The following is a 21,374-nucleotide window of genomic DNA, read 5'->3' as shown; positions in this document are numbered from 1 at the left end:
TTTATCTTCTGTCTGACACAGATCCTCGAGTATTTCTCTTTATGCCTTGGTAACCTCAAGATTCCATGCAATAAGTTGTTTCCAATTTGGCAGTTCATTGCCAGAGTGGTACTTTGAAGTGGCACTGAATCTTTGAACTATTTCTCGGAAAATGAAAGACATTTTACAATGGCCAAGTTGCCCTCTGTCTTTGAGTAAGTGTACTACCCAATCTGTTGTCGACTTGTGATGCTATATCTAAAACTCTTTAAAAGGAAGAAAGAACTACCAATATATCTGGTGATTACACTGTTCATTCTAAGTTTTAAATTCCAGGTTTTCACATTTTGCAAAGTTTATACCTCTAAAAAGGAGAGGACTAAACCATGCCCCATGAGCTAGATGAGGCCTACAAAACAATTCTTAGTGGCCCACTAGTCAGATGATAAATTTTACTGGGAGTGTTTTGTTGGTAAGGTAAAAGGTAAAGTACCCCTGGACGATTAAGTCTGTCAAAGGTGACTATGGGGTTGCAGAATCATCTCGCTTTCAGGCCGAGGGAGCCGGCGTTTGTCCACATACAGCTTTCCAGGTCATGTGGCCAGCATGACTAAACTGCTTCTGGTGCAACGGAGCACTGTGACAGAAACCAGAGCGCACGGAACATTCGTTTACCTTCCCACCACAGTGGTACCTATTTATCTACTCGCATTGGTGTGCTTTCGAACTGCTAGGTTGGCAGGTGCTAGGACAGAGCAACGGAAGCTCACCCCGTCGCAAGGATTCGAACCGCCAACCTTCTGATCAGCAAGCCCAAGAGGCTCAATAGTTTAGACCACAGCGCCACTCGTTGGTAACTTCTGTGGCACGACTTCAACAAAAGAAGAGCCTGGCTCAGGCCAGTGGCCCATCAAACCAGCAGCCTGTTATCACAGTGGCCAACCAGGCAAGCAGGATTCAAACGCAAGAGCACTTTCCCCTCCTGTGGTTTCCAGCGATTAGTTTTCAGAAGCATTGTTGCTTCCAGCTGTGGAGGCAGAGCGTAGCTCTCATGGCCAGTAGCCATCAGTAGTCCTATCCTCCATGAATTTGCCTAATCCTCTTCTAAAGTCATCTGCTGTAGGTTGGTGACCATCATTGCCTCCTGTGGGGGCACCAAATGCATGTCTAAAAGTGTGTCCTGGGTCTGGAAACATTGAAGGCTTCTGCTACAGGACAAAGGTAGCGCTGACGTGCTGAGATTCAAGGCTAGGAGCATAGGAACGTATTCCTCTAACCCTGGAACTCAGAGGTCTTATGCTTTATGGAAGAATTTATCAATTATTTATTTACACACACTCCTCTGGGTCCCCCAATTTCTGTCCATTAAAATTGGTAGCCTAGCTTTGCTCAACAAAACACCTCCTGGCAGGAACGTGAAACAATACAAAATTGCGTTCCACCTATTCTTTCTCATTCTGATTATGAAGGTACTCTTTTTCACTTTGGAAGATAGGGAATAATACCCAGGCTGAATGAAGGGCAGTTAAGGCAGTGTATGGTTAAAAAAAGTGTATGTGGGCAAAAGTGAAGGACTCCCATTGTAAAGTCACCTCGGCAAGCGTGCTGCTGCTGCTGCTGCTCTGAATTTGGGCAGTTTAGCAAGGTTTCATTTATCTCTCTGTGTATGTGTGTGTTTTTTAATATTAAAAAAGCCCATTTATGAACACATAATTTAGGAGGGTAATTAGTCATGCAATGCAGCACTGCCCTTCAACAATTTATTTCTATCAGCATTATTAATCACAGCAGAGCAGATGTCTTAGGGACAAGCCAAGGTTAAAAACAAATGGTACAACATAATGAACTAGTGCACAAGACGATAACCTGCAGAGTTCCTCAAGTTGTAGGAGAATGCAGAAGGGGCTTGCACCACATCTTCCTGCAAACTTGTTTCATAATCCCTCATTACCGTGATCTGTTATTGGCAACATTCATTACCACCCATTAGTAATGCCCTACTGTTATTTTTTTGCACTATCAAGAAAGACAAGAAAGTATGAGGTCAAAGATGTCCCACTGTTTTTGATGGACTTGGTTGAGAACTGATAATATGCAAGGCCCAGCCAGCACAGCCTATGGTCAGGGATGATGGAAGATATCCATCAACATCTGAAAAGGCCAGAGGTTCTTCATCCCTGATCTTGGCTGTGCTGACTTTTTAGAGCAGCCCTTGCTTCTACCCTTTTTAAAAATACTGTACCCAGCTGTCCACGGTCAGTATTCTACAGGTTGTTGCTTTGGTACAATTCTGCACACACAAATGCACAATGTTCTCTCTCTCCTCATGCTAGTCCAACCTTGCTGATAGTTCCAAGGTTGCAGGTGTGATCCCCGTATGAGACAGGTGAATATTCCTGCATTGCAGGGGGTTGAACTAGATCCTCAAGGTACCTTACAACTCTATAATCTATGATTCTATGTAGTGAGTCTGTTGGTGTCACTGTAGGCAAGCATAACCAGTCAGAATAAGGTCACTGCTTTATAGACTGGTGGTGACACAGGTAACCAGAGCACATTTGCTCTCCTCTAAGTATGCCCAAAAAGAAGAGAAAGAGTGAAGGGGTTTGCATTATTTTATGCATTTGGATTATTTGCACTCCTACTAACTGGAATTCCCAAGTTGGATTACAACATGTTTAAAATACAATAAAACAGGCAAGAGTGATTTATGTGCATTTAATACAAATAGGCAAATATTTTCAGGGCTTATTCCAAACAAACAACCCAAGAACGACAACACCCCATCAAAATATATGGTCGGAATAGAAGACTGATTTTTTAAAGGCAGATAGAAGCAACATAGATAAAAGGCCTGTGTTGTTGTTGTGCCTTTTAAAAACTGTTGATTGCCTAATTCTAAAAATGCATTAATTTATGTTGCACACTGCCTTGAGACCCAAACTGGATAAAGGATGGTATATAAATGTTTTAATAAATAAAAATAATAAAACCAGAGTGGGCACTACTCATCTCTCCTCAGATGGCAAAAACACCTGAAGGAGAAGCATCTCATCATGATCTTGCTATTCTTGCAGTCTCTGAACTGTCTTCAAAGCATCAGAGCACTCTAATCTGAAGGTTGCAAGATTATGGAAAAGAATTGCTAGACTGTCTCTGTCTAGAGCGACTGCAGCTGGCATTCTATGACAGAAGCCCCTTGTACCTCCCTTAGTTCTAGGAGTGTCCTAAAACTGTGGATCTGTTCCTTTAAGACTGGGGTGGTTCACTTGGGCCTTCCTGATTTTGTTGGATGCTAATGTCCATGATGCTTTGGCCACTTCATGAGAAGAGAAGACTCTCTGGAAAAGACCCTGATGTTGGGAAAGATTGAGGGCACAAGAAGAAGGGGACGACAGAGTACAATATGGTTGGACAGTGTTCTTGAAGCTACCAACATGAGTTTGACCAAACTGCGGGAGGCAGTGGAAGACAGAAGTGCCTGGCGTGCTCTGGTCCATGGGGTCACGAAGAACCGGACATGACTAAATGACTAAACAACAACAACAAATGTCCATGAACCTCAGCCATCAAGGCTAATGGCCAAGAATGCTGGAAGCCGGAGTCCAGCAACATCTAGAGAGCCACAGGTTCCCTACCCTTGCATTATGGATGCAATAGCGCAGCCATAAAAAGCAGCAATTGAAATAATTAAAAATAGCAGCAGAGCTGGATCTTAAAAGCCTTTTTCAAGGAAAACGTTTTCAATTTCTGTCAGCAGGGAAGGAGCCAGGCAAATCTCCACATGAAAGGGAATGCAATATACATTGTATGGGAGTCTAGGAACATCTGAAGGACTGTAGGCTCTGCATCTCTACAAACCCATCTAGAACAGGCCAGGTCAGCCAACCCATTTGTCAGACAGACAAATCAGTGATCTGAGATACTGCATTAGCATGTTTACTTCTTTGCCAAAATCAAAGGTTTTTTTTTTTAAAAAAATTAAGATCTAGAATGACTCTGTATTTTTCTTACCATGCTACTGTTGTTATATTTCTGCCTTTTCATTTTTTGCTTTGTTTATAAAAATGGTCTGAAAATGCATTTCCTTTTCCATATGAAACACACACATATTAAAAAAATAAACAGAGCAGGATTGTTAGCTGTCGGAGGATTCTGCTGCTGCTCTTTGCTCCCTGCCGCCTCTGCCACCCTTGGCTCCATATCCTGCCATAAATGAACCCAGTCTCAGGACTGGGCTGCCTATGAGGCAGACTGAAGCAGCTGCCTCGGGTGGAGAAATCCCACAGGAGAACGAGAACTCTCATGAGATCTTGCAGAGCTTGCATGAGAGCTCGTGAGATCTCGCTGGAAGTCACTACTGCTGTGCAACTCCAGTAAGTGAGGATCTGGTAGACTCCAGACTTCACCCCAGACAGTAAAATGGGATGGGCTGTTCCTGAGGTGTCCTATTCAAGAGGGGCATGGATAAGGACTGTGATGCTTCCTCTTGGAAGCTCTCAGCTATCGCAAGCACAATGCCTGCATTTCAAATAGAGAGGTCTACCCTTCCTCACGTTTGACAGCAAGGACTGGTCTGGCTTCTGCCCTCCCTCTGGGGTTGAGATTGGTCTGCCCTTCTCCTCCCCATCAAGCCATGTACTTAGGTGAATGTTTGTGAGCAGATGTACGCCACTGGCATGCAGTCCCTGAGCACCTCTCACCATTGAATATAGTCTTTGCAGGCTAAAAGGTTGCCCACTCTTGCTCTAGGAGAAGAATTTATCCCCTTATACAGGACTTCTCTCCCCAGCCCAGCCATTCACCAGAAGGAGACTGGCTTTTCACACCTGATGAATCTCACCTTCCCTTTGGCTCAGCTCTGAAAAGAAAGCAAGTAACATTGCCTAGTAATTTAAAGCGGAGTTTCCACAAGCTACGTGATCTCTGTCCTGATTAGGTTTCACCTCCGTGACTAAAGACTGGCCAGGTGGATATGAGAGAAGATGAGACAGTATTTAACTCTTCAAGCCTTTTTTGGCTAAGAGTAACTGGGAATAATTCTCCCTGCACAAATTTGTTTCATCTACTGAATGGAAGATGCCTTGCAGGCTGGAAAAAGGATTGCTGGAGCAAGGCAGATATGTACACTTACTATAATTACATGTAGTATGGTTCATTACAGGTCCATTGCATGTGCCTTAAACAACAACTGTGCTAAGTATTAGGTTTAACATGGCAGCCCTTAGTGGCTTAGGACTATCTTAAGGAACACTTGGTCCCAAGGCAGAGCTGGATGGGCTTCAAAAAGGACCTACGTATGAAGCCTTTCTCTCAGTGCATGAGTAAGAGGCCTTTTCTGTGGTGGCACCATGTCCTTCCAGATAACTTGCATCAGTTCCACTCTCTAAGCACTTTTTCATGGAAGTTGAAAATGTTTTGAGAGACTTTCAATACTTGACATATGAAATTGGCTGTTGCCTCAGTTGCAGCTATGTTAAACAATTTACAGTCGTACCTTGGCTCCCAAACACCTTGCAAGTCAAATGTTTTGGTTCCTGAACACTGCAAACCCAGAAGTGAGTGTTCCAGTTTGCGAATGTTCTTTGGAACCCGAATGTCCGACGTGGCTTCTGATTGGCTGCAGAAGCTTCCTGCAGCCAATCGGAAGCCATGCCTTGGTTTCCAAATGTTTTGGAAATTGAACGGACTTCCAGAACGGATACCGTTTAACTTCCAAGCTACCACTGTACTCCCAGGTAAGCATGTTGCAGCCATAATGTACCGTATTTTTCACCCCATAGGACGCACCGTCCTATAGGACGCACCTAGTTTTTTGGGGGGGGGGAATAAAGAAAAAAAAATTATTTTCCCCCCAGGCACGGGGCTGGCGCGGGGGAAGCCCAAGCTTCCCCCGACACCAGCCCCCAGAAGAGCCTGCTATCTGCAAGCCTAGGGAGCCGCGCCGGTCTCCCCAGGCTTGCAGAGAGCTGCGCGAGGCCTGGGAGCGCTCTTCAGCGCGCCCGAGGCTTCGGAATGCAGGCACCTCTGCGGAACCTTTGGGAGCCCGGCGCGGCTTGGCGCCGGGGTCCCGAGGGTTGCGCAGAGCTGTGCGGAGCCCGGGAGCGCAGGCAGCTCTGCGCAACCCTCCGGAGCCCAGCACGGCTTCGCACCAGGCTCCCAAGGGCTGCGCAGAGCTTCCTGAAGCCTGGAGAGCGAGAGGGGTCGGTGCGCACCGACCCCTCTCATTCTCCAGGCTTCAGTGAAAGCCTGTATTCGCCCCATAGGACGCACACACATTTCCCCTTCATTTTTGGAGGGGGAAAAGTGTGTCCTATAGGGCGAAAAATACGGTATTTGACTAACTGCTTTTAAATTACTGTTTTTAATTGGATTTTATGTATGCCTATGTAGATTTTCTTATAAGCCCTTCCAAGTGCAACTGCAGAAGACCAGGATATAAATAATAACATATTATTGCTGTAACTGCCTAGTACATTTTATCTAACACTGCTCCATGGATAATCAAGACTGTAATTTACTATCAGATTCCACTCAAGTCACTTTCACCCAGAAGCAATACGTTCCTAAAAGTGTGCATGGAACACTGTGTGTAGGTGTTGGTTTTTATGGGCAATATCCAATCGGTTGTGGATTTGTTTTGACAATTGTGCATCCATTGCGGCAGTGTTGATAATGCTCCTGTGGGATACAGCTTAGATTGCTATAAGTCCTTGCAAAACCAGTTTAAGTTAGTCTACCTTCAGCAATATCACCTGAATGGCTTCCAGTAATTACTGTGTGTACATAGCATGGGTGGCCTTCAATATTTAAAAAGCTGGTCCTCCTGGAATTCGAAGACACATATCCCTACCAATTAAAAATGCATTGCAACATCTGTGCATGGAGTGGACTTTAAAGACTCAAGGAAACAAGGGAAAATGATACATGAATTAAAAAGCGTAACTATCACACTGTAATAGATTATACAAAGAAATCATGTGAAAGATCCCAAAGGCTGTAAAATAATTCAATTTAAAGGACAGACAATAGTTCTTCGTTTGCTTTGTTTCTATAGCAAAGAGAACAAGTGGAACAAACTGTGTTTTGACACTGAGCAAGTTTAAACACAGTGAAAAGTCTTGTAGTAAGAAAACACTTGCAAAAGAAAATATTGAATTTTTAGTCTCCAGTTTCTTGCCTGAACTTTAAGACAACAAGACACCATGGTCATTTTTTTCAGGGTTACTGACCTAACTAAAATTATGCTAAGATAAAATCTAGAGTGGGTAGTTGTCATGAGCCTCATGAGAATGTCCTGGAGAGGCTGGTCAGATCAGGATGATGCTCAAGGAGTTGGACTTGGATGAACCCGGGGAGAGACTTAGTAGGTTGAGCCAGACCTCGCCTGGTCCTCAGGAGGTTTCAGAGTAGTATGGGAAGGAAGATGGGGGCACAGAATCAGACTCCAGAGAGGGACTCAGAAAGATTTTGGGAGAAGAAGGTGGGTTAGGCATCAGCCATGATCAGTTGGCTCCACAAGAACTCTCCCAACCACCTTTCCCTAACAGCGAGTCTCCACCTGCATAGGAGGTGCTGGGGTACAAGTCTGGCTCTGAAACTGTGTTGTCCCCTCCCCTGTCACCTAAGACATGGAGATGCCACTCTGAGCAGATGGCTCAGGCCCAGCACACTGGAAGAAGTGCCTGTTTGCTTGCCCAGTCCAAATATGCTTCTCCCTTGCCTCGCTAAAGCTGGGCTATGCTGGGCCTCTAACCTTTGCCTTGCCTATGCACTGCTCTGATTTGAGCATTAAAGATTTTGTCAGAAACCACAATCCAAGTTTGAGTTCTTCATCCATTGAGAGCCAGGACAGTAGTAAGCATGCATGCTTCTTTCCAATCAGTTCTTGCTCTTGGAGTTTCTCAAAAAGTGTCAAGTCTCAGAGTTGTTGCTCATTATCAGCTCTTGCAATTGAGCTGAATTAATTAAAGCTTAAACCACGGTAAAAAACAACAACCAGAACTGTGCACAAGGAACAAGGTGCTATGATTGTGGTCTCAGTGGGTTCTTGGACCAACTTACTGATTTTATAGCAGGCATTTATTTGAGCAATCTTTTATTAGCAATCTTTTGTCTCAAAGAATACATTGTGTGCTGCATGTGGTTTCGGGAAAGAGCTGTATGAATGCCACATCCAAATCCATAGAAAGTTTCATAATACTCTGGAGTAAAGAGGAAACACTTGCTGAGTGACATGAGAATTATGAAATAAATGTAGCTTTTTATAGGCAACAGCCTTAGTGTCAAGTTCCAGTGTGTCACATCCACTTCCTGTTATGCTTACAAGCTTTGCCTCACTTTTTCCTTGAGATCTTTATCCTGTTTATACACCCTTTCTACGTTTGTTTTCAAAATTTTAAGCTTATTAAGCCATAATGGCTTATTCTGAATCAGAACAACATGACTAAGGGGCTACTGATAATAACAGTACTTGAGTGATAAGAATGTTGCATGCTCCCTTTTTTTCTCTAGATCAACGAAATGTTCTAGGTTCTGCTACCCAGATTTGGCTTCTTTCAGATGAAAGCAAACTGAATATTGCTGGTATTATTTCATAACGTTTTCTTCATATAATTATTTTATTTATTTAAGAGTTTTTTAGACGGACTTTCAGCTGAAGATGATTAGCAAAATGAGGCAGTCCAGAACATATAAAAATCAAAGATTGCAACAAAGCTGAAGATGAAAGCAGCACAAAAAACCCACATAAACATTGATAAAAACAACAAAAAGGAAAATGACAGGAATAAAATTAATCATTAAAAGCTTAGGACATAAGAATGTATTCACTAAGTGCTTGAAAGGTAACAGCACTGATGCCAGCTGAATATTCCTGAGGATAACATTCCAGAACCAGGGCACCACCACTGCAAAGGCTGTACTGCTGGTCATAACCTACCTTACGACCCAGAAGGTGGTACCTGGAACAGGGCATCTGATACAGGCTCATATGGGAGCAGATAGTCCTTCACTTGCTCCTAAGTCTTGTAAGCCTAAACGTCAAAGTGAGAACCTTCAAGTTAGAAGTCAGTGAAAATATTTACATCTTTAAACGCGCACACACACGTACTAGGTTGTAACCAACTCAGAGTACACCCAGAGTATACTTTGAATTACTCGAACAAAATTTGTCCTATGCATTAATCCCAGTGCACCTACTCTAAGTAAGACTTATGCTGGATATAACCTATTGAGATCATCAAGTCCCAGGCAAGTGTGGTTGTCAGGAGCCAGCCCAATCCACAATGTGTTAGGCTAGACTATTCTGATCCTAGCCATTGAATCCCACTAGATATTCCTGGGCAACTTTCACTGTAATATCAGTGGCACCAAATATTCACAGCTCCCGTTGAATACTGTGAGAAAGGGAGCAAGCCTTCCATTAGTGGAAATGTAATCCTTTGTTTTTGACATTCCAGCTGGTAGCAATGGAAAAAAGATTAAGATATTTGAAAAGCAAGGATTATGACCTCACATAGGGAATAAGCAGTAGCAACTAATGCTATGAGCCTCGCTCCGCTCATGAAGCAACAGAAAAGAAGAAAAGTTTGGTTTTTTGCAAAGTACTCTGTGAGGTATTTTCAACACTATAGGTACTAAGGTAAAGGTAAAAAGGTAAAGGACTCCTGGACGGTGAAGTCCATTCAAAAGTGACTGTGGGGTTGCAGCGCTCATCTCGCTTTCAGGCCGAGGGAGCCGGCGTTTGTCTACAGTTTTCTAGGTCATGTGGCCAGCATGAATAAACTGTTTCTGGCACAATGGAACACTGTGACGGAAACCAGAGCGCACGGAAACACCGTTTACCTTCCCACCACAGCAGTACCTATTTATCTACTTGCACTGGTGTGCTTTTGAACTGCTAGGTTGGCAGGAGCTGGGACAGAGCAATGGGAGCTCACTCCATCGTGGGGATTCGAACTGCCGACCTTCCGATCAGCAAGCCCAAGAGGCTCAGTGATTTAGACCACAGTGCCATATATTTCATCAAACAGCAGGGAAGCTGAAACAGGAATTGTGATGAGCTCTATGGGGCACGTTCAGATGTCGGGAATATTGTGTTAGTTTTCCTGAACAGAATGTGCCGGAGTACAAGGTCCGATCAGGATTTGTTTTCAGTATCTGAATATAGAAAACTGCCTTGTACTGAGTCAGTCCATTGGTCCATCTTGCACTATATTATCTGCACTGACTGGCCATGACTCACCAGGGCTTCAGACAATGCCAGCACTACCTAGAGATGCCATGGGTTGAACCTGTAACCTTCCACCTGCAAGGCAGATGCTTTTCCACTGAGATATGGCCCCTCCCTGAGCACAGTTCACTGTCTTTCTACATTGCAAGTACAGTCATTTTCTCCCCAGCTTTCTGCATTTTAGCAACCTGATTTGGAGGTCTAGTGGGTGGGGAATTGCTCAAAGAATTACCAACAGATCCTCATCGACCTTGTTCACACCAGATCTAAAATCTTAGGTTCACAGTAAATATATTGTGCCAAAAGCCTTGTTCTAACCCACCCTGAAGTAGCACTTGTAGTGTTTACCACCCACAATGTGTACAAATTAAACTGATGCTTGTAACTCAGACTCCCATGCCATTTCCCATAGTTTTACTTTTTCATAAACAGTCAGAAGCATAAACTATAGTATACTACTGCTTTCATACTGATGCTTTCATCTGAGAAAAAATGATGGAATAAGCTGCCACCTAGAGTTTGAGAACTGGCTTGATATTATGGCTATATTTTACTTATTGCTCAGAGATAGTACTTGTGGTTAGATAGCATTGTTTTGAAGCATGACTCGAGAGGGGTATGACGCCAATTACAAACAAGACTGAAGACATGCCACCCTACTGGATGACATCTTTGCTGTATGGTGAGATTTATATATCCCGCATCACTGCAATAGATGCAATAACAAAGGTAGCTTTCAATATTTCTGCAACACAGGAGCTGTTCATCAGGACTAGGTACGTAATTTGTTGTGTCTGTTGTACTGCTTTAGGATATAAGGGGCAGATCACATATTTGACTTCTCAGGGCACCTCAATTTAAGAAGGATATTGACAAGCTGCAACATAAGCAGAGAAGGGTGACCAAGATGAGAAATGGTCTGGGAGCGAAGCCTTATGAGGAATCGTTGAGGGAGCTGGGTATGTTTAGCCTGGAAGAGAGGAGATTGAGAGGAAATATGATCGCCATCTTCAAATATCTAAAGAGCTGTCACATGGAAGATGGAGCAAGCTTGTTTTCTCCTGCCCTGGAGGGTAGGACCCGAACCAATAGATTTGAGAGATTACAAGAGAGGAGATTCCGACTAAACATCAGGAAGAGCTTTTTGCCAGTGGAACAGGCTCCACTGAGAGGTTGTGGTCTCTCCTTCCTTGGAGCTTTAAAAGCAGGATGGACATCTTTCATGGATGCTTTGTTGAGATTCCTGCATTGCAGGGAGTTGGACTAGATGACCCTTGGAGTCCCTTCCAATGCTAAAATCCTATGGTTCTATGATTCTATGACCTACAAAACTGCCATGTCTTTGAAAAGGACTCAGCCTAAATGTGCTACATTTCTATATGGAATTTTGCCTTCAAAGGGGACATTAAAATGTACACACACATTTGGAACCTGAAGTGGTACAGTCCAAAATAAAACTTTTTCATTAAAATGCTGATGAATTTTTAAGAGGACCTTTAAAAAAAATTCTCAAGGTAATATTGAAACATAGAGAACTGAATTCAAAATTGGAAAAATGGAAAGTGGACAGAAAGTGAAACTAACTTATTCACCAATCCCTAGCTATAAGTTCTTCATCTTCTGGGTCAGACCAAAAGTCCATCAAGTCCAACATCCTGTTTTCCCCAGTGGTCAACCAGACACTTTTGGGAAACCTGCAAGCTGGGAATGATGAAAAAGATCTCTCCCATTGTTGCTCATCAAAGATGCACTGCCTCTGAAATCAGATGTTGCATATGGCCATCAAAATGAATAGATGGGAATTTGTCTAATCTTTTTGGAAACCACCTAAACTAGCAGCCAGCAGTGTGTGACAACAAATTCCACGAATTCATTATGTATTATGTGAATAAGTACCCTTTCTAGTGAAGTAAGTGTATGGAATTCTGGGATGCTCTCTACATTACATTTTTAAAAAAGAGAATACCAGCACAGTTTTTAACATGATATGAGCTTGAGTTTACAAAGCTGTAAATCGAAAATGAAATTCAACAAGTCTGTACAGGCACCTTTGACATACATCTATTTATTTATTTATTGGGAAATTGAAAAATATTCCTTATTTTGTACCATTAAAAGTATGTTTCTCCTTTACACTATTGCCTCAGAAGCAATTGTTGAGCAATATCTGCCACCTCACAAAGTCTCTGGCAACTAGAAATGTCACTTACATTGGCTGCATTGAACTGTTGCTGGACTTATTTAAAATCATTTATATACCTTTTCAGGTTTCAAAAATCTTGACATGCTATGTTTCCATCTAAGTTATACTGTATTGTTAATCCTGCTGCTATTATTAGCATGATTTTATTTCTGAGGGGTCCTGAGACCCCTGGATATAGGGCGGTATATAAATTCAATAAATAAAATAATAATATAGCAGAACGCTAGCCAAATGCAGTTTTTGAGTATCCAGAATATTGTTCAAAATGTTGCCTTGCTGAAATATCCAGTTTTTTCACCAACTCCACCAGCCCTGTTCAGCCTACAATTCCCAATGGGTTTTTGCATATGCAAGCCACATGCCTTATTGAATGAAAGCATTTTCCTTCATTTAACTTTTTTTAACTTGCTGCTTGCATGGATTAACACATGCAGTGCAATAAACTGGCCAGCAGAGGGATTTATAGTTCTATTGAAGCTCAAGAACTGAATAAGCTTTGAATGCTCTGTTCTATTTAACCATATAATAGCACTTGAAACAGTCATGGCTTCCACTAAGGAATTATGGGAGCAGTAGTTTGTTAAAGGTGGTGGCAGCTTTTAGGAGGCCTCTATTCCCCTTCCAGAACTACATTTTCCAGAGAGTTTTCACAATCAATCCCACTTTACAGGGAACTCTGGGAATTGTAGCTCTTTAAGGGGAATAAGGGTCTTCTAGCAACGCTCACCACCCTTAACAAACTACACTTCCCAGGATGCTTTGGGGAAGCCATGTTTGTTTAAAGTGGTAACATAGTACTTTAAATATATGATGATCCCTGGAGCAGGGATAGGCAACTTAAGGCCTGGGGGCCAGATGTGGCCCAATTGCCTTCTCAATTCTGCCCGCGGATGGTTCGGGAATCAGCGTGTTTTACATGAGTAGAATGTGTGCTTGTATTTAAAATGCATCTCTGGGTTATTTGTGGGGCATAGGAATTTGTTAACCCCCCCCCCCGAATAGTCTGGCCCACCACATGGTCTGAGGGACGGTGGACTGGCCCACGACTGAAAAAGGTTGCTGACCCCCTGCTCTAGAACATTGTGTGGGACCCTGACCCAACCTATGGATCTTTTATGTCATATATCTCCCCCCCCCCCATAGGTTTAACTGCTAAGGAAGCCTTACCACTCTGATATTGCAGACGTTTTGTAAGGAAGCCAACACCTCCTGACTTTCAAAGGCTGTTTTATCCTGGTGATAGCTGGCCTTTTTCAACATGGTCTTTTTATGTTTTTATACTAATGGGGTTTTATAGGTCAAAAATTATTTTTTAGCTTACCTATATGTAAAGAAAGGTGGAGTGGTACATTTATTAAATAATGACAGAATGTCCCAGTTTATGGTGCCTGATTTATATAAATTTAAATAATAATAATAGTAATAATAATTTATTTATACCTCACCCATCTGGCCGGGTTTCCCCAGCCACTCTGGGCGGCTCCCAACAGAATATTAAAAATACAATAAAACATCAAATATTAAAAACTTCCCTAATAACAATAAATAATAATAATTTATCTGGGTGACCTTTTTAGGTTTTACAGCTACTCAAATAGCTGTCTAGATATCAAGTCAGAAGCTGCCTTGTATCAAAGTTAGACTACTGCAAACAAGTATCGTTTACTCTACTGGTGGCAGAAGCAACCTGGCCTCGATGCAGGTTAGGCTGTGCATCTATCTGGTCAGCTAGACTCACACCCAAATCCACACTTTCAACTTTGTTGATCACTTTGGCACAACTTGAATGGTAAACATCTGATTGAAGGTGTAAAAAAACAATTAATAATGGGTGAATCTAATCATTGCTGCATACACACCATAAATTAACCCCCCACCAAGAATCCTAGGAACTGCAGTTTATCTTTAACAAATCTACCTTTAACAAACTACGGTTCCCAGAGCTCTTTTTTGAGGTGTGTGTGTGCTTTAAAAGTATGGTGTTATATAATGTATAATATAACATGTTTATTATGTATACAGTGGTACCTCAGGTTACATACGCTTCAGGTTACATATGCTTCATGTTACAGACTCCGCTAACCCAGAAATAGTGCTTCAGGTTAAGAACTTTGCTTCAGGATGAGAACAGAAATCATGCTCCGGCGGCGCAGCGGCAGCAGGAGGCCCCATTAGCTAAAGTGGTGCTTCAGGTTAAGAACAGTTTCAGGTTAAGAACGGACCTCCGGAACGAATTAAGTACTTAACCCGAGGTACCACTGTAGTAATGTATGGTGTACGCCACATGAAATGGTTATGGATGATGTGATGTGCAAATATAACGGAGAGGCCAGGTCCCCAGGCTGCAGAGAACAATGCAAGAGGGAGGCTTTCCCCCCCTTCTGAAGTCTGAGCATGGTTAGATATATGACACAGGAAAACCAAGCATGGCATGATAACAGATTCTAAGGCTTGATCAGCTGCTACCAGACCAACAACAGAAAAATCAAAACAGTTCTACATGCAGAAACTAGGGGGCAATATAACAAATTGCATTATGCCCACCTGGAGCAAAACAAGCTGCTCACTTGCTACCTGACAGTTTCTGTCTGAAGATGCCATCGATCGAATCAATGGCTTGCAAAGCAATGGGCTTGGATGTGGAGCAATTCTCCTGCTCTCTTTTTTCCTGCAGCCCTTCTGCCCCATAGGTTTCAGTACAGCACTAAAAAAACCCCGACAAAATTCCTACTCCATTCTTCAGGTATTCTTAAATAATGCTACTGACAATTTAATATGGGTTGCAAGAGCTGAACAGCTATCAGTTTCTCTGCTAGTTGATATAACCCTTGTAAGGGAAGAAGCCCATTGGGATGAGCTCATGCATTCAGAAATGTGATCGGCTGCAAAGGGCTGATCTCTAAAAATTTATAATCTGTTCTTCCATCTCTCTACAAATAATTGAGATGGGTCTCAAAATAGCACAGAAAACAGACTTGGGGGAACTGCTTGGCACAAAAGGTTAGTGTCACATGGTATATAATGTCCCTCTTCTTGGTATCAGCCAATGCAAGGAGAAATTCTCTGAAAACCACACACCACTGGTATCATATACATGGCCCCTATCCAGGAAGGGGCCCAGCAGACTTCTGGGGAGAATGTGGCCTTGGAGGCTCCTGTTTTGTAGTGCAATCAATGTCCTCTGGCAGATGTGTTTTGGGATGGTGCTATTATCGAGAGAAGCCTCATTAGCTGCTACGCCATGGCTAAAGACCCCAGCCTATGCTTTTAACCCATAGTTTTTTGGGTGCTAATCTGGTAGCACCTTCTAAGGTCTAGATTAGGTTGATACTTGTGGCAGCAAGTTTGTCATACAGCACAATGTTTTGGGACTGAATATCTGCCTTGAGATGCCATCGGGCTCAGGCTGGAGTTGGCAAGGTGAAGGATGAGGAGGAAGAAGGAGAAGATTGAATCAGGTGGTTTGTATGGTTCCGAAAATGGAAACCCAGATTAAAAAAAAGACAATGGAGAAACTCCCCTATGGGAAAAGTTCCCAACATCTGGAGAGGTGGTGCCGTGGGGGGGGGGTGCGTGGGGGTGGAGGCTAGGCACCCACAGCAAAAGTCTGGTGGGTGCCTGGGTCCCTGAAGATGGTGGCAGTGATAGGGTCTGATATGCAAACAGCAACCCTGATTGGCTGGCCTTCATGTATGCATGGAGGAACTGTACACACATAGGTCCTTTTCACATTGATGCTAATTGTGTGGTTGTCAAGAAGCATGGTGAACATGTACAATAGCCGACAGCCATATCGGATGTTCGGCTTCCGAAAAATGTTCAAAAACCGGAACACTTACTTCCGGGTTTTTGGAGTTTGAGAACCAGAGTGTTTGAGAACCAAGGCATTTGAGAACCAAGGTACCACTGTAATGAACATAAAGGTCAGCATATAGTTTCCTTTTCACATTGCTTTAAAATGGTTAGTTCTTGGATGTTTTAATGAAATGCAAGCTGACTTTGGATGGGCTATGCCCAAAAAGATGACCTATAAACAATAATAGTATTTATTATAAATATAGGAGATTATTCTATTTTACCTAATTATTTAATTCATATGTTATGCCTGGCTGTGCCCCTGAAGACTCTCTTCATTCCATCAGTCTTTATTCATTAACTCTCTCATTTTCTGTTTGTTTGTTTGTTAGACCACAGCAGTTTTGTGTGATGTCTTAACTGAAAATACTGCTCCAAAGCCTAATTTGAATTCATAGTATGCAAACCATTATTATGAAGTTAGAACTAACCATATTTTCCCAATTGGGATATCATGGCAAACTACAGTGAGTGAGAAAACAGAAAATATGTGAGCTTATATAAATGATCCCACGTGCCAGATTGTTTTGGTGTTTATATGTGAATTGAACCAATGCAGCAATATTCAGTCTCTTGTTTTTGCCAAGGAAACTTACATTCAAAGTAGGGAAAACAATGACTGAACATACTCAGCCTAAAATGTACATAGTAATTGTGTTATTTACTTACTGTTGTCTGTATGACAGATGGTAACTTCATTTGGTGTGGGTTGACTACCTTGAAATAATTTTAGAAATTCATTACCCTACCACCAGCTTCCTCATTTAGTGGTATAGGGTTTTTTTAAAAGAAAAAAAAACCTGTAGTCACTTCTCAAACTAAAGACTGAAAGTAGGTTCAGCTCCAGAGGAAATAATAAACCAAGGGCTTACACAGAAAGACGATAGACAATGTGTGTAAGAAGGGAAATTCAGACAGATTATTGTACAAGTTGCAAAGAGAGAAGTTAAGAAGGAAACTGAAACAACAGCTGGTACTAAAAACCTAGAAAAGGCAAAAAAGGAACTATATCAGGTACTTAAGTAGGTATACTGTCTTGTATAGGACAAAATGACCTATGGTGATTCTGCTTTATACAGTTGCAGGAATGGAAATAATAGAATTATTATTATTATTATTATTATTATTATTATTATTATTATTAGTTTATGAATCACTTTTCACAAATGTCTGAAGGCCCTTTATAACCTTACAACAGGAACTAAAAATAGGTTTTAAAATGATAACAAATTAACACCCAAGGACATAGGAGCCAACTCCTAGGGGCTGAGGGGTCTTCACCCCCTGATAAAATATTTGAGGGGTCTGGGCCCCCCCAAAGTTGATGGGCATTGCCATTCAAATAGTGTGTGCACACTCTATCATGTGATCAATTATGCAGGGTGGTGCTTACCTGGGTCCCCCAATATCTTATTCAAGTTGGCACCCCTGCCCAAGGGAGTGTCCTATATTTATTCAACCTTGTTGAAACAAAAGTGACTTCAACATGGGCAAAATGTAGTTTCTAGTTGGTTGAACTGCAACAGGATAGCTATAGTTAAGGCATAACACTTTGGTCTCGTTCACATGTCATAGTAAGCCAAACTACGGCTCACTACAACCATACAAATGTTTGGGCTCCCAGAAGGAAGTTGACAGCCTCTTTGCTCCTTACTTTGTTCCCCATACCTATTTCTCTTTCCTCCCCACTTCCACCTCCAATCTGTAATTGCCACTCCAAGCAATTTGGTTAACCAATCTATTCCCAGTGACTGTGGAGCTGATGTTTTGCAGGTGATTCCCCAGCCTGCCGTGACAGCATGCTGGATTCCTGCTAGAAGCCAAACTTGGCTGATCATTCGATTTCTAATGATACAAGCTATGTACAGATTTGGAGTAAGCCCTAATGGATTAAGTGGAGCTGACTTGCTGCCAAGTAATTGCACATAGGATTTGGGTTGCAGATGTGGTAGAAGCATGTTCAGTGCAGGGAATGGAATTGTCATTATACAGTGCATAACCGTGATAGTCACAATCACACCCCTTCACAAGCGTCTAAGTTTATACAATAATCTTATAATTATAGCGTCATAACAATTATGGGATGTGTTGCAGTAACCAACGCAGATCTCCATGTGTTGCCTTTCAGCTTGATCTACTATTTCCTGTGCACATACATGGGAAATTATTTGGAGTGCTGCAATGTCTTCTTTCAGCCTGGCTTAAATTATGTTTTCTGTTAAGTTCCAGTGTAGCAGAATTTGCACACCGTTCTCTTGAAACTCGTGTTTTCTGTATTCCTAAATGTTTACCTTTGGAGCATACGGTGGGCAAAAAGCTCCCCCTACATGCTGATTGGGCAGTTTGGGGACACTGGAGGAATTCTGCTGCATAAATAGTAATGGGCAGTGCTTTTTTCTGGGAGTATGCATACCCCTAAACATTTTGTGAATCTAAGTTTGGCCTCATTGAGGGGCAGTATTTCAATATAAATAGGAAAATGAGAGTATCCCTAAACATTTTTTTTAGGAAAAAAAGGCACTGGTAATGGGTCTTCAACCCTCTGCAACCCTGGACCATGGCACCACTGTGCTTAACATAGGTAAAGGTAAAGGTAAAGGTACCTCTGCCCGTACGGGCCAGTCGTGTCCGACTCTAGGGTTGTGCGCCCATCTCACTTAAGAGGCCGGGGGCCAGCGCTGTCCGGAGACACTTCCGGGTCACGTGGCCAGCGTGACAAAGCTGCTCTGGTGAGCCAGCACCAGCGCAGCACACGGAAACGCCGTTTACCTTCCCGCTATAAAGCGGTACCTATTTATCTACTTGCACTTAGAGGTGCTTTCGAACTGCTAGGTGGGCAGGAGCTGGGACCAAAGACGGGAGCTCACCCCGCCGCGGGGATTCGAACCGCCGACCATGCGATCGGCAAGCCCTAGGCGCTGAGGTTTTACCCACAGTGCCACCCGCGTCCCAAGTGCTTAACATAAGTTACTCCAAATCCATTCAAGGTGAGATACCATTGTCCATTGTCAAGTCTGCTTGTCAGAAAAGTACAAACCAAGTTTCAGCTTTCTCTTTTTATGAAACAAGACAATGCACAGAAGAAACTCATCTATTCCATCCAGGATTGGGAAACTACAGGCCTGGGTCCCCACTGTGGGTCTCAATACACCTCTTTCTGGCCCTTGAGACTCTCCCCAGGAAACTCCCTTCCCTGGCCCTGTTCCACATGTTCCTCAAATGTTTTGCCTGGCTGGAATGTGTCCTTCAACTGTGATCATTCCTCTTGTTTGCCTGGATTGAGGATGGAGAGAGGTGTATTTGAGTGTTTAAGAAACTTCCAAATATGTCTGGAATGCAGTCTACTGTACAAAGCTAAAAGTCACATTAGATGCTTTGCCTGTTTTTCTCTCTGGCCACAGCCATAACTGGCATGTGCCCCCTGCCCCTAATCTTTCGAATAGCGTTTACCCAGTGTTGCAGCTAAGGGTCAAGCTACACATTAGTCATCCTAGATTTGGAGAGATGGAGTAGGAAAAAAGAAATATGTTGGTAATAGTTAGCAGCATATTCAAATTAAATGCTTAGGACCAGACACACCTCTTCTTGAGCAAAATGCAGCTGTGTTGCCCCAGCAGAAAAGTTTTTAGCCTTAACCCTTCCTCCCAGACATCATTTTCCTGCCAAAAATCAGCTCCAGAAGTTCCCCTAACAGTGCTATTTGCAGCACTGCTCAACACTTCCTCTTTCAGTTCTAGGTTCCAGCTACTGTCACTGGGAAATCACTTCAAATTCACTTATTCTGCTTCTGCTCTTTATTGCTTTCTTTCCATTAGCAGGCTTGTCCTAGGTTGGTACTTAGAAAATGAACTGTGGCTATTGCATTATTATTATTATTATTATTATTATTATTATTATTATTATTTATTAAACTTATTAGTCATTTGTAACTCAAAAGGTTCCGAAGTGACTTAGACTGAACACGCACACACACACACAACAACAGAATAAAAGGGGGATCATATAACACATTAATAACCAGCCCACCCCCATAACAGTAATAGAAAACTTTGGCAGCATGGTAACAAAAAACAAATCAATATTCCCATTAACCAGAAGACAGAAATAAAAACTCAACCCTGACACCTGCTCCCTATCCCTAAAACCATCATAGTGTGGGCAGGAGGTATTTTGAATCTCGTTTCTGCCCAACCTAAAGTATGTGGCTCTTCCTCTAATCTCTCTTGGTTCAGAATGGTGTGTCAACATAGTTTAGTAATGCTCCTTTGATGTTGCTTCCATTCCACTAATAGTGTGAACGGCTGAGAATAATTGGCAGAAGACAATTAGTGATAATGAAAACACATTATGGAATGTTTTGAATCAAATACGTCAGCTCCAGTTTTGTTTCAGTGTCACTGGTTACCAATTTGTTTTGGGGGGCTAGCTTTTAAAGCCCTAAGTGGTCTGGGGACAGGATACTTTAAAAAAGGGTTGGGAGACCTGTGGATCTCCAGATGTTACTGGACTACAACTCCCACTGCGCTGACCATTGGCCACTGGCTGGGTCTGATGGGAGTTGGCGTTCAGCAACACCAAGAGGGCTGCAGTCCCCCCCTCAACTTCAAGGACTCCCCTTCCATAATTGTCTATTCAAACTCTCATGTAAACTGTCAGAAACCCTGTTCTGTGTCTCCTCTGGTGGCAGTAAAACCTTGACTTTATCTGAAAACTGAAGACACCTTGGATGTCTGCTCTGAGCTTGTGACAGACAAGCGGGGTAAACGTAATTTCACCAAAACAAACAAGTGTCACTTTGGATGTGTAGGAATGCAGGCATTCATGCTCAATTTGGTGGAAAGAATGCTGCCCATAAAACATCACTTCATTGCTTGCTTGTGTGGCCTCACATTCTCTAATAAAAAATAAAAAATTCAGTGCTGTCTTAAAGGAGCTTCTTGTTTCTTGGGTAACTGTTTTGGCTTAACATCTAATATTTTAACCCAGGTGTGAATGAAGAGAACAATACAGCAGAAACAAACAGCCACAACCATGGCAATTCTGAAACTCTCAAGAGAGATCACAGAAATAAGCTGATAATGAAGGAATACATTTTAAGCTGCA

General features: G+C 42.5%; 1 protein-coding gene across 6 annotated transcripts in view; it reads right to left on the bottom strand.

Annotated features, from left to right (window-relative positions):
* HDAC9 (histone deacetylase 9) overlaps window positions 1-21,374 on the bottom strand; it is a 472,213-nt gene that overhangs the window by 447,133 nt on the left and 3,706 nt on the right. The window contains exon 1 of one of the 6 annotated variants that reach the window (XM_053359134.1): window positions 8,921-9,016. The exons of 4 other annotated variants lie outside the window; for them this stretch is intronic. The gene's annotated coding sequence lies outside the window, so the exon portion shown is untranslated. Of the gene's footprint in view, window positions 1-7,211; window positions 7,454-8,920; window positions 9,017-21,374 lie in introns of those variants that run through there. One more of the 6 variants, XM_053359138.1, reaches the window with a different exon arrangement.

The sequence above is a fragment of the Podarcis raffonei genome, chromosome 12, assembly GCF_027172205.1.
Source record: "Podarcis raffonei isolate rPodRaf1 chromosome 12, rPodRaf1.pri, whole genome shotgun sequence".
NCBI classification, from domain to species: domain Eukaryota; kingdom Metazoa; phylum Chordata; class Lepidosauria; order Squamata; family Lacertidae; genus Podarcis; species Podarcis raffonei.
Note: the sequence above shows the minus strand (reverse complement) of the source record. Positions and strands in the feature narration are given on the sequence as shown.